The sequence below is a fragment of the Hordeum vulgare genome, chromosome 2H (assembly GCF_904849725.1).
Source record: "Hordeum vulgare subsp. vulgare chromosome 2H, MorexV3_pseudomolecules_assembly, whole genome shotgun sequence".
Taxonomy (NCBI): domain Eukaryota; kingdom Viridiplantae; phylum Streptophyta; class Magnoliopsida; order Poales; family Poaceae; genus Hordeum; species Hordeum vulgare.
Genome location: NC_058519.1, coordinates 182965105 through 182979240, shown reverse-complemented (window position 1 = coordinate 182979240; position 14136 = coordinate 182965105). Strand labels below are relative to the sequence as shown.

The following is a 14136-nucleotide window of genomic DNA, read 5'->3' as shown; positions in this document are numbered from 1 at the left end:
TTGTATACATTATTTTCTGGAAACTGATTGGCAGCTTGCTTTGGGCTTTGTTGTGATTTTCATGACATTATCCTTAATGAGAATAAGCGAATTCATGATCATACAATGTGTGAACAAGACCTACTCCATTTTTCAGCATCGAACTGTCAGTACATAATATTACTACGTAGTAAAAATTGCATAAAGTATTCCTCGTGTCAAAGAGGTAAATTTTATGCCATTAACTTTTGAGCGAACATAGAGGACTTGCCACCTGATGTCTCACAGGTCATTCACAGTAACTTGACATGAAGAGATAACAGAGGCTAGGAGATTAACACTTCTTACTCTGACTCTTACTTACGTTTCTTATCCGCAACAAATTATCCTAACATCATCTCCAATAGCAGACATAAATTTTGGCTACCCAATTTCATTGTAGGTAGAGGAGAGAGAAGATTTGGGTAGGCACATTTCCCTCCTCCTTTATCGAAAAAAGTTTTCGTCCCACTTTATATATAAAGCAACAAACCATGAACATCTCAAACAAACACCATCACACCACAATGCACACACCCAAGACAAGATTCAAGGGTACTAAAGATCAACAACATCAACCCCAAGCGAGCAAAAAATGAGAAAAAAGAACAACTACGGGAATGACATGGCCCTCCACCATGAACTAGCCACCGCGAGGGCCTAAGCTTACTGTCGATGAACATGAGCTCCAAGACCGTGCCCCCACCGCCCGATCCAAAGGATCAAGATTTTCATCCGGAGCAAACGGAGGACCAAGAGTAGCCGCAACAGAGTCTTCAGAAAGAGTACGACGCCCACAAACGTCGCCACCGTCGGTCTGCCCATCGCCAGACAAGGAATTCTCCCCGGCACACACTCCACCTCCATACAGGGGGTACGAGTCACAGGAAACCTGCAGCACCACCACCACGTAACGCCGAGCCCCGGTCGCCCCGCCACTCACACGACCAGGGTCACCAGTCCGTACCCGAGCAACGAGAACCGCCCACGAACACCGCAACTCCCACCACAAAGTTGCCGCCCTACATCCGCACACCCCATCGACCATCGAAAGGGATGGGCCTCCGCTGTGACATCCTCGACTTTTGCTAAAGTAGTGATTGTAATTAAGCTACAGAGATCAACCGCTAACGATGCCACGTCATCGAATTCCCATCTCAGACCCGCGTTGATTCACGTCTGTCTGGATTAAAAGATTTGGAAACAAAAGAAAAGTACCTTATAAGTTCATTACGAATATTAAAAGAATAGGTATATGAAAGATAGGATTAAAAGTACGTATAATAATTTGTAAAAGAAAATATAATAAGAGAAAGTGTTTCAAAAGAAAAATTCAAATAGTAAATTAAATAATAAAAGAAAGAAAAGAAAACTGAAAGAAAGGATTAATAAAAAGAAAAGGGAAAAGAGAAAACAAAATAAAACAAATCAAAAAAAAAAGGAAGCAACTCCCTCCCCGGCCCAGCTGGGCCACCCACCGGCCCAGCCGGCCACCTCCCGCAACCCTAATCCCCCCTGGCGACCCCCACTCCCCTCGCTACTCCCTCCCTTTCCCACGCCGCCGCCGCCAGCCCCCCCCCCCTCGTGGGGGGCCCCACCCCACGCGCCATCTCCTCCCCCTCTCTCGCCCCCCACCTCACGAGAGCCCCCCCACCCCCGAGATCCCGTCGCCCCCCTCTGCCCCTCTCGCCTCTCCCTCTCACGTCGCCTCCACCTCGCCCCTCTCCCTCCCCAACCGGCGGCCACTCCTCCCGCCGGCAGCCCCCCCGGCGGCCACTCCTCCTCCCACCGGCGGCCCCCCTCGGTCCCCCTCACCACGCCGGCGGCCTCCTCTCCCCACGGCCGCCTCCCTCCACCGACCATCCTCTCCCGGCGGCCCCCCCACCTCTCGGCCTCCACCCCGCCGGCAGGGGCGCCGGCCAGCTCGGCCCCCCCATCTCGGCGGCCGGCCCCTTCCGGGAGGTCCATCTCCGGCGGCCCTCTCTACGGTGGCCGCCCCTCACCGTCGGCGGCTCCATCTCCGGGGGGCCCTCCTCACCGGCCCCCCCTCGTCGGCACATCACCACCATCGGCACCGTCACCGCCTCCACGTCCGTCTCCACCGTCAACTACGTGCGAACTCCGGCTTCACCGGGCCGTCACGTCACCGTCGGTGAGCCCCTCCTCAGGCTCCTCCCACCGTGTCGATCTCCTCGCCGCCCCGGTTCCGTTCCGGCAAACGGGGCCTCGATCCGTCGAGGGTAGACTCCGGTAGGAAGATTTGAGTTTTTGGTTCCTCTAGGTGGTGTTAGAGAAAGTTGTGTGTGTGTTAACAGAGAGAGAGAGTTGAGTGTTGTGAGAGAAAAGAGAAAATAAATAAAAATAAATGTTGTATTAGATGCGTATGTATGTATGTATGTATTCGATACCCGTATTATGTATGTATTTGCGTATATAGTCATGTGGAGAGATACGACATTTGTATGTTTATTTATTTGTGATTTAAAATGTGTATTTGGCCTTAGGTCACTTACCGGTGGGGCCATTGCACTCGGGTCTATGACAGGGAGGCCCCACGCGTTAGTTGAAATAAAAATATAAAAATAATGTTTTCTTAAAATAAATAAAAAAATAGATATATTAGTTAAAATAATTAATTAACATAATTAGAGTATGACACGTGGGTCCCTCGTTGAATTAATCTGATTAATAAATATTTAATCTTAAATAAAACCTGTGCCTATGACGTTCGGGACCCGCTGGTCAGTTGACCGGTCAAACGTTGATGTCAGCCTGACATCGCGATGATGTCATAATAGGATTTTACTAAATCTTTTAAATCTGTTTTTAATTCTTAAATAATTAATAAAACTTTGAAAATTAATATAAAATAATCCGTAAGTCAGATCGAAATATTTTCAACATGAAAGTTGATCAGCAAAGCGAGACGAACCCGGAAACACGGCCCGTTCGTCTGTCACGCGTCCCTAGCATAGCAAACATGAAACTTTTCCATCGTTTCCAGTATAACCGGTAGTAGCCCGAGACCCGGAAAATATCGTCAGATATTCTTCCGACCCGTCTATGACGGATGTTGCTGCGTTAGCTCATGTCTAGCCTGCATATTTCCATGTCATGTTTTGTGTTGCATCGGTGCTATTATTTATTGTTTCTTCCCCCTCTTCTTACCGGTAGACCCCGAGACTGACGCTGCTGCCGGGTACATCTACGACCCTGCCGATCAGTCCTTTGCCGCAGAGCAGCAAGGCAAGCAAACCCCCTCTTGATCATTCCTATATCGCCTATGTCTTTCTTCCTACTGCTTGCATTAGTATTTTGCTACTGTTGTAGTTAGCTCCTATATCTGATGCATAGCCTGTTTTTGATGAACTGCTACTTTCAGTCCTGTACCTTTAACCTGCTTAGTATAGGTGGAGCAGTCATCCCCTCTGACCCCGTAGATCAGTTGCCCCGCTTGTTTCCAAATCTCGATCTCTGATCGACGAGCCAGACCCGACACAGCACGTTCACCCCCCTTCGTTGTACGACGCTACAGGGATACTATCGGGTACCGAGGGTGACACCTCGCTAAGTACTCCTGATGATATCTCTGTAGTATAGCTAGTCGGTCGTGGTTATCGAGGGTGATTCCTCTTTCACCATTCCCGATGACGTCTCTGTCGTGCCACCCCGCGAGTGTGGGACCCCCGAGGGTGATTCCTCTAAGCCCACCTTGACGGGTACATCGTTCGGAATCCAACGAGGGTGATTCCTCGGATTCCCCTGATGTTACAACCACACAGTTACTCGACCATGTTGCTGGGATCTTCGGCGATTAGTTGTAAGACGGGTGGATTCCCGCGAGACTGTGTTGCTGGCCTAATTAAGATGCTAATGGATTTGGGTATTTGATCTGGGTTGGTCGGAGACCTTTTCGCACTAACCGGCTACGCGGGAAGAATTATGGGTACTCGGCGTCGCGGTATCAGCCGAAGCTTTTCAGATGCCAGCAGTGTAGCGGCGCGCGCCCGAGTGGTCCCGAGATGCATCGCGCTTGTGATTAAGGGATGCTAGGACTGACGTCGGCCACCCACGCCACGTGCAGGAGCGTGAAGGGGAACTGGGCCCATGAACCCTTTGTGCTTAGGATTTAGACCGGCGGGCTGGCCTCTCTGATTAGTCTTAGGTGGGGCTGCGACGTGTCGATATTCCGAGGCCGGGCAGGACCCAGAAAAGTATGTCCGGCCAGAGTGTTATCGAGCGTGACGGGACATGTGGTGCACCCCTGCAGGGATGAAAATTAACTATTCGGATAGCCGTGTCCACGGTTACAGGACGACTTGGAGTTGTGCCCCGATCTCTTACAACTACAATTGTTACCTAACTGGAATTAGTTTGCCTCGGGATTGCTTCCTCGCAGGGAGTCGAGGGAGGATCTTTAGGCGTGACCTCACTTTAATATTGCTGCAACAATATGACTATTAATGTGTTACCCCTGTTCTACTCTCGTCTATTGCTGCAAGACCCTGAAGATGCTAGTCTTCGATAGGACTAGGCCTTCTCTCTCTATTCTCGCATTGCTGCAGTCAGTCCACATATAACCCCCTTCTTTGATACTGATGCATAATTAGAATAGTTCTGATGTAAGACTTGCGAGTACTTTGGATGAGTACTCACCGCTGCTTTGATCCCCCCTTGTCCCCTTGATCCGCTTGCTGCGAACAGATGATGAAGCCCAGGAGATGGAGGTCCCCGCCGCCGACGACTGCTACCCCGACGGTGCCTACTACTACGTGGAGGCCGCTGATGATCAGGAGTAGTTAGGAGGTTCCCAGGCAGGAGGCCTCGCCTCGTTCGATCGTTGTATCTTTTGTGCTAGCCTTCTCTAAGGCACCCCATGTTTTATGTCTGTACTCAGATATTTGTTGCTTCCGCTGACTCGTGTGTTTATAGAGCTTTCGTATTCTCGCCCTCGAGGCCCCTGGCTTGTAATATGAAGCTGATGTTATTTTATTTGTGTCTAGAGTTGTGTTGTGATATCTCCCCGTGAGTCCTTGGGTTTGATCGTACGCATTTGCGTGTATGATTAGCGTACGATTAAGCCGAGGGCGTCACATCCGCCAACCGGCAGACCCCTACCGAGTCAGAGCTGACAACGGCCGGCACGCCACCACCGCACCGAAACATGGATTGGAGACGACATGACGGGGAAAAAGGGAAGAGGAGGAGTTGCCCAAACCTCGACCGACACCCCTGCTAGTGACGGGTGGCCTCACCACCCATCCCTCCTGCCTACCCCCCTACGTTGCCCCATGTAACGCCCATCCACGATCGCCAATGCAGGAGCGCGAGGAGCCCGCGCCGACCGTCCGCCCGACGGGGAGGGCGTCGGAACGAACGAGATCCACCCCGGAGACGGCCAGAGGGGGTGCCATGTCGGGCCACACCTGAACGAGCATGGGGGTAACATGTCCCATGCGACACGCCCGTAGAGACGCGCCCAAGCCCGCCGGCAAGGCATCGCGTGCCACCTGCGGCTACCGCCCCGCCAGATCTGGCCGAGCCCAGACCGAGCCGCCACCGCAACCATGGGGGCGATACAACACCGTGAAGCCCACCACGCCGCCACCAGGAACTTGCGAACCCGCCGACAGAGCCCGCCGCCACGCCCCTCACCAGCGAGGCGCACCACTGGAAGCCGTTGACCAACTTTTCCGACGGCGGCAAGGGAGGGAGGGGAGGCAGGTCTGGGCCGAAGCCGACGGCTAGGGTTTCCCTCCGATTGCCGTGCGGGAGTGACGCGGGGGGAGGAGGGTGAGCGATCCTCGACCAACTTTTCCACCACCCGTGCGAGAGTTGCAGCTGCTACTCAAACATGCTCTCTCTCACCCCTCCTTTACAACATGCCTAAATTGGATACCCATCCTGTGTAACACTAACCTTCTTAGTTTTAAAGACCCCACATTTGATCGAGGTCTCCAATTTTAATTGGACATTTGATTTTGACCGTGTCAATAATTTCTCAATGCTTTCTTATTCAATTTTATATACTATACACCATGCTCTCAAATTTTAAGGTCTCAGAACTAATTGAGTTATTCAATTTAAAATTGAGTCATCCGATTTTGACTGGTCAATAATTTCTCGAGCTCTTCTATATACAATTTTCTAATTCATTATCTTTCCTAATTTTGAAGTTCTTTCATTGAATTAAGGAATTCAATGTTGTGTTTGGTTTACGATTTGACCGGACCAATGATATTTCAACTCAATCAACAACAGTTAGACTATAGAAACATACTCCCTTCGTCCGGTAATACTTGTCGGAGAAATGGATAAAAATGAATGTATCTGAAACTAAAATACGTCTAAATACATCCATTCCTTGGATAAATATTTTTAGACGGAAGGAGTATCAATTATGTGCATCGTCCCACCACCTAAAAAGAAGAAGGGCCACTATGTGATATTGTAGCAGTAATATAATACATGTAATCAACCATATATAATTTTCCCCACATAAATATAACTAGGAAATGTGTTCGTGCGTTTTAACGGGAAAAACAAAACGTTGCATGCTCCTAGCTACCCGTTTAATTTTATTGCCACTTTTCCTTTTCATGAGCATCGCTAATGATGCTAATATTGTCCATCATACTTTTCACCATCGCTAGTGATCAATTCCAAGGCGATGCGCTTTTCATTATACTTTGGCACAACAGAGGTGCATCGCTATATAGAGTAAACGGCTTCTGACAAGCATTGTTGTAATGTGGTTAGTGTTCACCAAATATGTATGCCTCATGGTCACCGTGCTCTAACCTGAGGCCGGCACCTGCAGTTTATGCACAGAAGACCGTCATGGTAAGATTAAATATGTTGTATAATGCAGAACTTTGCATTTTTTTGAGTTTCTGTGAAGATTTTTTAAAATTCCGTACACATTTTCTCCGAATTCAAGGATATGTTTTGAATACATGATCATTTTCAAAGTCATGAATGTTTTATATTTGCTGAATATATTTTTCGAAATTGTGAAATTGTGAATTCTTTTACAATATCGGTGCAGTTTTTTAAAATCATCAACATTTTTAAGTCGAAATTGTGAATAAGCGGCGGCGCCAAGCGGAGAGCCATCGCACGAAGAGGAGAGATGATGGAGTTGATGGCGTCTCGGTCCCGCGAGCGGCTAAGCGGCCGCCAGAGCTGTAGATATCCACACAATTTGAACACCGCGTCAGTAGCACGACGAAGAGGAACACATTGAATAACAAGCTTATTCCGAACAGTCCACAACGTCCAGGCCAGAATCCCAATAGTCATCCACCTAGTGTGGCGGACAGATGGGGGCGTAGCGTGGAGTTCGGTGGAAAGGTCAAGGAAGTTTGTGTGGCACCAGGCGCCACCGACCACTTCGCGGAAACAACTCGAGAGGAATTGCACGGACATGCAAGAGAAGAAGATGTGATTTGAGTCTTCTTCCGTCGCATAGAGCGGACATATGTCGTCCCATGGTCCGTTTCGCTTAAGGACCTCGACACCGGAGGCAAGGCGGCCACGAAGCCACTTCTAGAGGAATATTCAAATCTTCAAGGGGAGACGAATCTCCGAGAGCGCCGCGAGAGGCTCGATGCCCTAGGATGGCGCTATGGCCCGGTAGAGGAACTTCGTAGAGAAACACCATGATGGCTCTAATCGCCAAGAGAGACGGTCGATGGATCGCTCCACGTCCGGTTCATGAAGGGCGATGGACTCCAGGAGGTCCTGCCAGGCGATCATGTCCATAGGCCCGAAAGGCCATCTAAAAGCGAGGCGCCCGAGGTCTATAAGGGCCTCCTCCAGCAGCAAAGGGGGCCGAGAAACGAGCAGCAAAGGGGGGCTCGCCGACCCAGCGGTCAAACCAGAACAAGGTGGATGCGCTAGAGCCAACCTCGGTAGAGGTCCCAATTCAAAGGACCGGGAGCAGCTGGATGAGGGACAACCAAAACTGAGAAACCCCAGACCGCTGGCAGTAGGCTATAGGTTGGCCGCGCAAGTACTTATTCTAAATTATGCGAAGCCAGAGGCCCCCCTCTAAAAGGACGTGGATGTCGGCTAGGGGGGGGCGTGAATAGGTGCTTTAAAATAATTACGGTTTAGGCTTGAACAAATGCAGAATAAAACTAACGTTTAATTTGTCAAGCACAAAGCTAAAAAAACTAGGCTCACCTATGTGCACCAACAACTTATGCTAATCAAGATAAACAACTAAGTGATAGCAAGATATATGACAAGAAACAGGATGGCTATCACAAAGTAAAGTGCATAACTAAAGGGTTTGGGTAAGAGATAACCGAGGCACGTGGAGACGATGATGTATCCCGAAGTTCACACCCTTGCGGATGCTAATCTCCGTTTGGAGCGGTGTGGAGGCACAATGCTCCCCAATAAGCCACTAAGGCCACCGCAATCTCCTCACGCCCTCGCACAATGCAAGATGTCGTGATTCTACTAAGGGACCCTTGAGGGCGGTCACCAAACCCGTACAAACAAGGTTGGGGCAACAACACCACGAAGCTTCACCACAATGGCATATGGCTTTGAGGTGACCACAAATGCTCGGGGCAATCTCCACAACTTAATGGGAGACCCCGACGCTTTCCCGGAGCTTTACACCACAATGATTGAGCTCCGATGCACCTCCAAGCTTCTAGGACGCCAAAGCATCCATGAAGAACAATCTCTAGGGTACCAAGTACCAAAGGGTAATAAGCTTCTCAACTTGTCACTTCCACGTATCACCTTGGAGAACTCAAACCGATGCAACTAATGCATTGGCAAGAACACACGAAGTGGTCAAGTCCCTCACACTCAAATCCCTCCACAACAATAAAATCTCTGGAGAAATATGAAAGGAAGAAGAAGGTGCTCACAAAGAACTCCAAGATCAAGAGCCAAGGGGTTCCCCTCACAAAGAGTAAAAAGTGATTGGTGGAGATATGGATTTAGATCTCCTCTCTCTTTTCCCTCAAGAACTAGCAAGAATCATTGGAGGGATTGAGAGTTAGAAAGCTCTAAGAAGGTCAACAATGGGGGAAGAACACGAGCTCAACGGATGGATAAGATCCAATGGGGAAGAAGACCCCCTTTATATAGTGGGGGAAAGAATCTGTCTGTTACCCCCACTTTCAGCCCGAGCGAAGCGGTACTACCGCTACTGGTGCAGGACTACCACTGCCCGGTGCGGTACTACCGTACGCACGGTGGCGGCAAAGGGAGGAACTACTACATGGGGCAACGAGCGATAGAACCCCCGGAGCGGTACTATCGCGCGCCCTTACGGTACTACCGCATGGTAGTATCCAACTGCCATGGAAGTAAAAAAACTACTTCCGTGTCTACCTCCGATGAGGTTACGGTTGTGAATAAGTCCGGCACGGTAGTATCGGACACAGTTGCGGTACTACCGCTTGAGGGCGGTAGTAAAAAACAACGTACGCTCTTACACAGCGGAAGTACCGCCCAAGCGGTACTACCGTGGTACCGAGCGGTACTACCACATGTTTAGAGAAAAACAGTTGTGGAACTGAACGTGCCATAACTTTCGCATACGAGCTCCGAATCGAGCAAACTAAAGCTTGTTCGGGAAATCTTAAGAACATGCAGTTATGAAAATGCCAATGATATAGAGATGTGAAACCTCTATGAATGATGAACCGGCAAAAACTTCCAACATCAGAAACATCATAGAAGATGCATATGGACTCCGTTTTCGATGAACTCGAGCTTGTCATGAAGATGACCATAAACTCTCTCACAAAGAGAAACACCAAACAAGAACTAAGAAATATGATGCAAGGATGCAAATGGTTTGATATCTCAACAAACGATACAATCAAGATACTCACTTGAGAGCCCCCCTAGATAGTATGGCGACCTATCCTAAAATAGAAAAACCTATCAAGGGCAAACCTATAACTTGCACCTAGTCCTCTTGAGCTAGATGATGACGATCTTGGCTTCCTCAAGATGGACCACCTTTATTAATTGCTCCCCCATACTTACTATGGGTGAGCCACTCTTCAGTACATCTTCACAAGTCGATTGCCACCACAATGGACGACAAGCTTCAAGCATGATATCTTCGTGATGCTCCACTTGAACTTGCACACCGCAATCTTGATGACGATCACCACTTGATGTCATCCTTCATAGGTTGAATGAGATCTTCCTATTGACGCAAACCCATGGAAACACACCTAAACCCATAGAACTCTCATGAAGACCATGGGTTAGTACAAAAAAGCGTTATGGACAATGCTTACCATACCATGGGATCACTTGATCCTTCTCGGTACATCTTGTACACTTTGTGTGTTAATCTTATTGATTTACTCTTTGCTTAGTCTTGATCAACCTTGTGTCTTTATGACAAATCTTTGGTTAATACTTTGAATACCACCTTGGTCATCATATAAACTCCATGGGATCACTTGATCCTTCTCGGTACATCTTGTACACTTTGTGTGTTGATCATCTTGATTTACTCTTTTCTTAGTCTTGATCAACCTTGTGTCTTTATGACCAATCTTTGGATAATACTTTGAATACCACCTTGGTCATTATATAAACTCCTTGAAAACAACAGATGGACTTCAAGAAGTGCCTATGGACAAATCCTTCGAATATAACTCAATGCAATAATTAGTCCATAGGGATTGTTATCAATTACCAAAACCACATACGAAGAAATAAGCTCTAACACCCTCGCCCTTAGCAATCCGCCAGAGCTAGCGGGTGAGCAGAGCGATATTCATAAGCTTGGAAGACATGATCCCAAGTCCACCCTGCTCGCGCGGCTTGCATATCTCGGACCATCGCACCATGTGGTACTTCTGCTTATCTCCCTAGCCGGCCCAGAAGAATCGCGCCTGAACCGTGGCGATCTCATGGTGGAGGGTCTCTGGCAAGCTGTAGAAGCTCATCAAGAAGAGCAGCAAGCTGGACAGGGATGAGTTGATGAGAACCGTCCTAGCAGTCTTCGATAGACATCGCCCCTGCCATGGTTCAATACGGTGCTGAAGCTTGCCGACCATAGGTCGCAACTCCGCAACTGAGAGGCGGGTGTCACTGATACGTCCATTTTGCATCATGTTTTCATGTTGATATTTATCGCTTCTTGGGCTGTTATTTCACTTCACGGTAAAATTCTTATGCCTTTTCTCTCTTATTTTGCAAGGTTTACATGAAGAGGGAGAATGTCGGCAGCTGGAATTCTGGCCTGAAAGTGGAGCAAAGTTGAGATACCTATTCTGCGCAACTCCAAACGCCGTAAAAATCAACGAGGATTTTTTTTTCCGGATTTATCAAAAATACTGGGCCGAAGAAGTGCCAGAGGGGCGCCAGGGGGTGCCCACAAGCCTGCACGGCGCGACCACCCCCCCAGGCCGCGCCATTAGGGCTTGTGGGCAGCCTGCTGGCCCACTTGCCCCCCTCTTTTGCTATATGAAGGGTTTCGTCCAGAAAAAAAAAGTCAGGGAGGAGCTTTTTCGTGGTTTCGTCGCCGCCACGAGGTGGAACTTGAGCAGAACCAATCTAGAGCTCCGACAGGACGATCCTGCCGGGGAAACTTCACTCCTGGAGGGGGAAATCGTCGCCATCGTCATCACCAACACTCCTCTCATCGGAGGGGACTCGTCACCATCAACATCTTCGTCAGCACCATCTCATCTCCAAACCCTAGTTCATCACTTGTAACCAATATCCGTCTCGCGACTCCAATTGGTACTTGTAAGGTTGCTAGTATTGTTGATTACTCTTTGTAGTTGATGCTAGTTGGATTATTTGGTGGAAGAGTTTATGTTCAGATCCTTGATGCTACTCATTACCTCTCTGGTCATGAATATTATTATGCTTTGTGAGTAGTTACTTTTGTTCCTGAGGACATGGGATAAGTCATGCTAATTGTAGTCATGTGAATTTGGTATTCGTTCAGTAATTTGATATGTTGTATGTTGTTTTTCCTCTAGTGGTGTTATGTGAACGTCGACTACATAACACTTCACCATTATTTGGGCCTAGAGGAAGGCATTGGGAAGTAGTAAGTAGATGATGAGTTGCTAGAGTGACAGAAACTTAAACCCTAGTTTATGCGTTACTTTGTAAGGGGCTGATTTGGATCCACTAGTTTAATGCTATGATTAGACTTTGTATTAATTCTTCTTTCGTAGTTGCGGATGCTTGCGAGAGCGGTTAATCATAAGTGGGATGCTTGTCCAAGTAAGGGCAGTACCCTAGCGCTGGTCCACCCACATATCAAACTATCAAAGTAACGGACGCGAATCATATGAACATGATGAAACTAGCATGACAGAAATTCCCGTGTGTCCTCGGGAGCGTTTTTCCTCCTATAAGACTTTGTCCAGGCTTGTCCCTTGCTACAAAAGGGATTGGGCCACCTTGTTGCACCGTTTCTACTTTTGTTACTTGTTGCTTGCTACGAATCATCTCACCACACAATCACTTGTTACCGACAATTTCAGTGCTTGCAGATATTTCCTTGCTGAAAACCACTTGTCAGATCCTTGTGCTCCTCGTTGGGTTCGACACTCTTACTTATCGAAAGGACTAGATTGATCCCCTATACTTGTGGGTCATCAGTCACTAATGGGAATCCCCAGGTATGACGTGGGGAAGGAGACCAGCTGACAATTGAGGCGGTCGGCAATGCTCTGGGCCGCGGCAAGAGGGTACCCAAGACCATGACCACACTCTTATTAAAGTTTATTTTGAGACTCGACATTTGTCGAAAGCAGAGGAGGAGGAATTTCAGGTTTGAGATGTCATCGTCCGAGCCTTCAACCATGATGATCCTGTCATCCGCATATTCCAGGAGAGAGACGCCAAGATCTCCCACCAGGTGCAGGACGATGCTGCGGATGTGGCCGGCCTCCTTGGCCTTGTTAAACAGGATCGGGGAGAAAGGATCACCCTGGCGAACCCCACACATGGCGGGGAAGTAGGGTCCGATCTCCCCATTGATGTTTACTGCGGTACGGCCAGAGCAGACCATCTGCGTCACCCTAGTCACCCACCGGTCGTCGAAGCCCTTATGCAGTAGAACTTCCCAAAGGAAACCACAACTAACAGTGTCATACGCCTTGTGAAAGTCGAGCTTCAGGAAGACTGCCTTGAGGTTTTTTGGAACGGACCTCATGGATAGTCTCATGAAGGACGAGCACACCATCCAGGATGTACCAACCTCGGATGAAGGCCGATTGATACGAATGTGTGATCCGATCAACAAGAAGGGTCACCCTATTGGCATACCCCTTGGCCAAGATGCAGAAGTTGACGTTGATCATCATGATCGGCCGGAATTGGCTGATCTTAGCTGCACCCAGAACTTTGGGAATAAGCGTGATAATCCCGAAGTTAAGGCGTGCGAGGTCAACTGAGCCAACGAAGAAATCGTCAAATATGGCCATGACCTCCGTCAATTGAGCCAACGAAGAAATCGTCAAATATGGCCATGACCTCCGGTTTAATGGTGTTCTAGAATGTCTAGAAGAACTTCACCGGCAAGCCATCCGGGCCCGAGGCGGAGGTCGGGTTCATGCCCTTGATGGATAACCAAACCTCCTCCTCCGAGAACGGATCTGTAAGGGCCAAGTTCTCTTCCCCAGATACGCGCTGATCGGCCGACCAAATGTCGAGGTCCAGGGACACCCCTCCTGGAGGGGAGGAGGAAAACAAGGCTTTATAAAAAAGCCATCTATATGGGCGCGGATGTCTGCCGGCTGCTGCAACAGGGTATCCCTGTCCTAGAGCAAGGGGATGGTGTTCCGGCGGTGGCGGCCATTAGCGATGGCTTGGAAGTAGGCCGTATTGGCATCACCCTTGAGGACCCACTTTTGGGTGCCTCGCATCCGTCAATAAGCCTCCTCATCCGAGTAGATGACAGACAGTTGGTCCTCAAGATCGTATCACAAAAGCCATTCGTCGGCACACAGACCAGAGCCATCGGCCCGAAGGTCGAGAAGCTAAATGGATGCTAGCAGAGCTTGTTTCCGCACTCGTAGATCCCGTCCGAGGTTCATGCCCCACCCCTTCATGAATTGGCGCGAACACTTCGCATGGAGCTGTCAAGCATCTACATCG

General features: G+C 48.8%; 1 pseudogene; it reads right to left on the bottom strand.

Moving 5' to 3' along the window:
• Nucleotides 1–6773: 6773 nt before the first annotated feature.
• On the bottom strand, nucleotides 6774–13192 carry LOC123426069 (annotated as a pseudogene).
• Nucleotides 13193–14136: the final 944 nt, after the last annotated feature.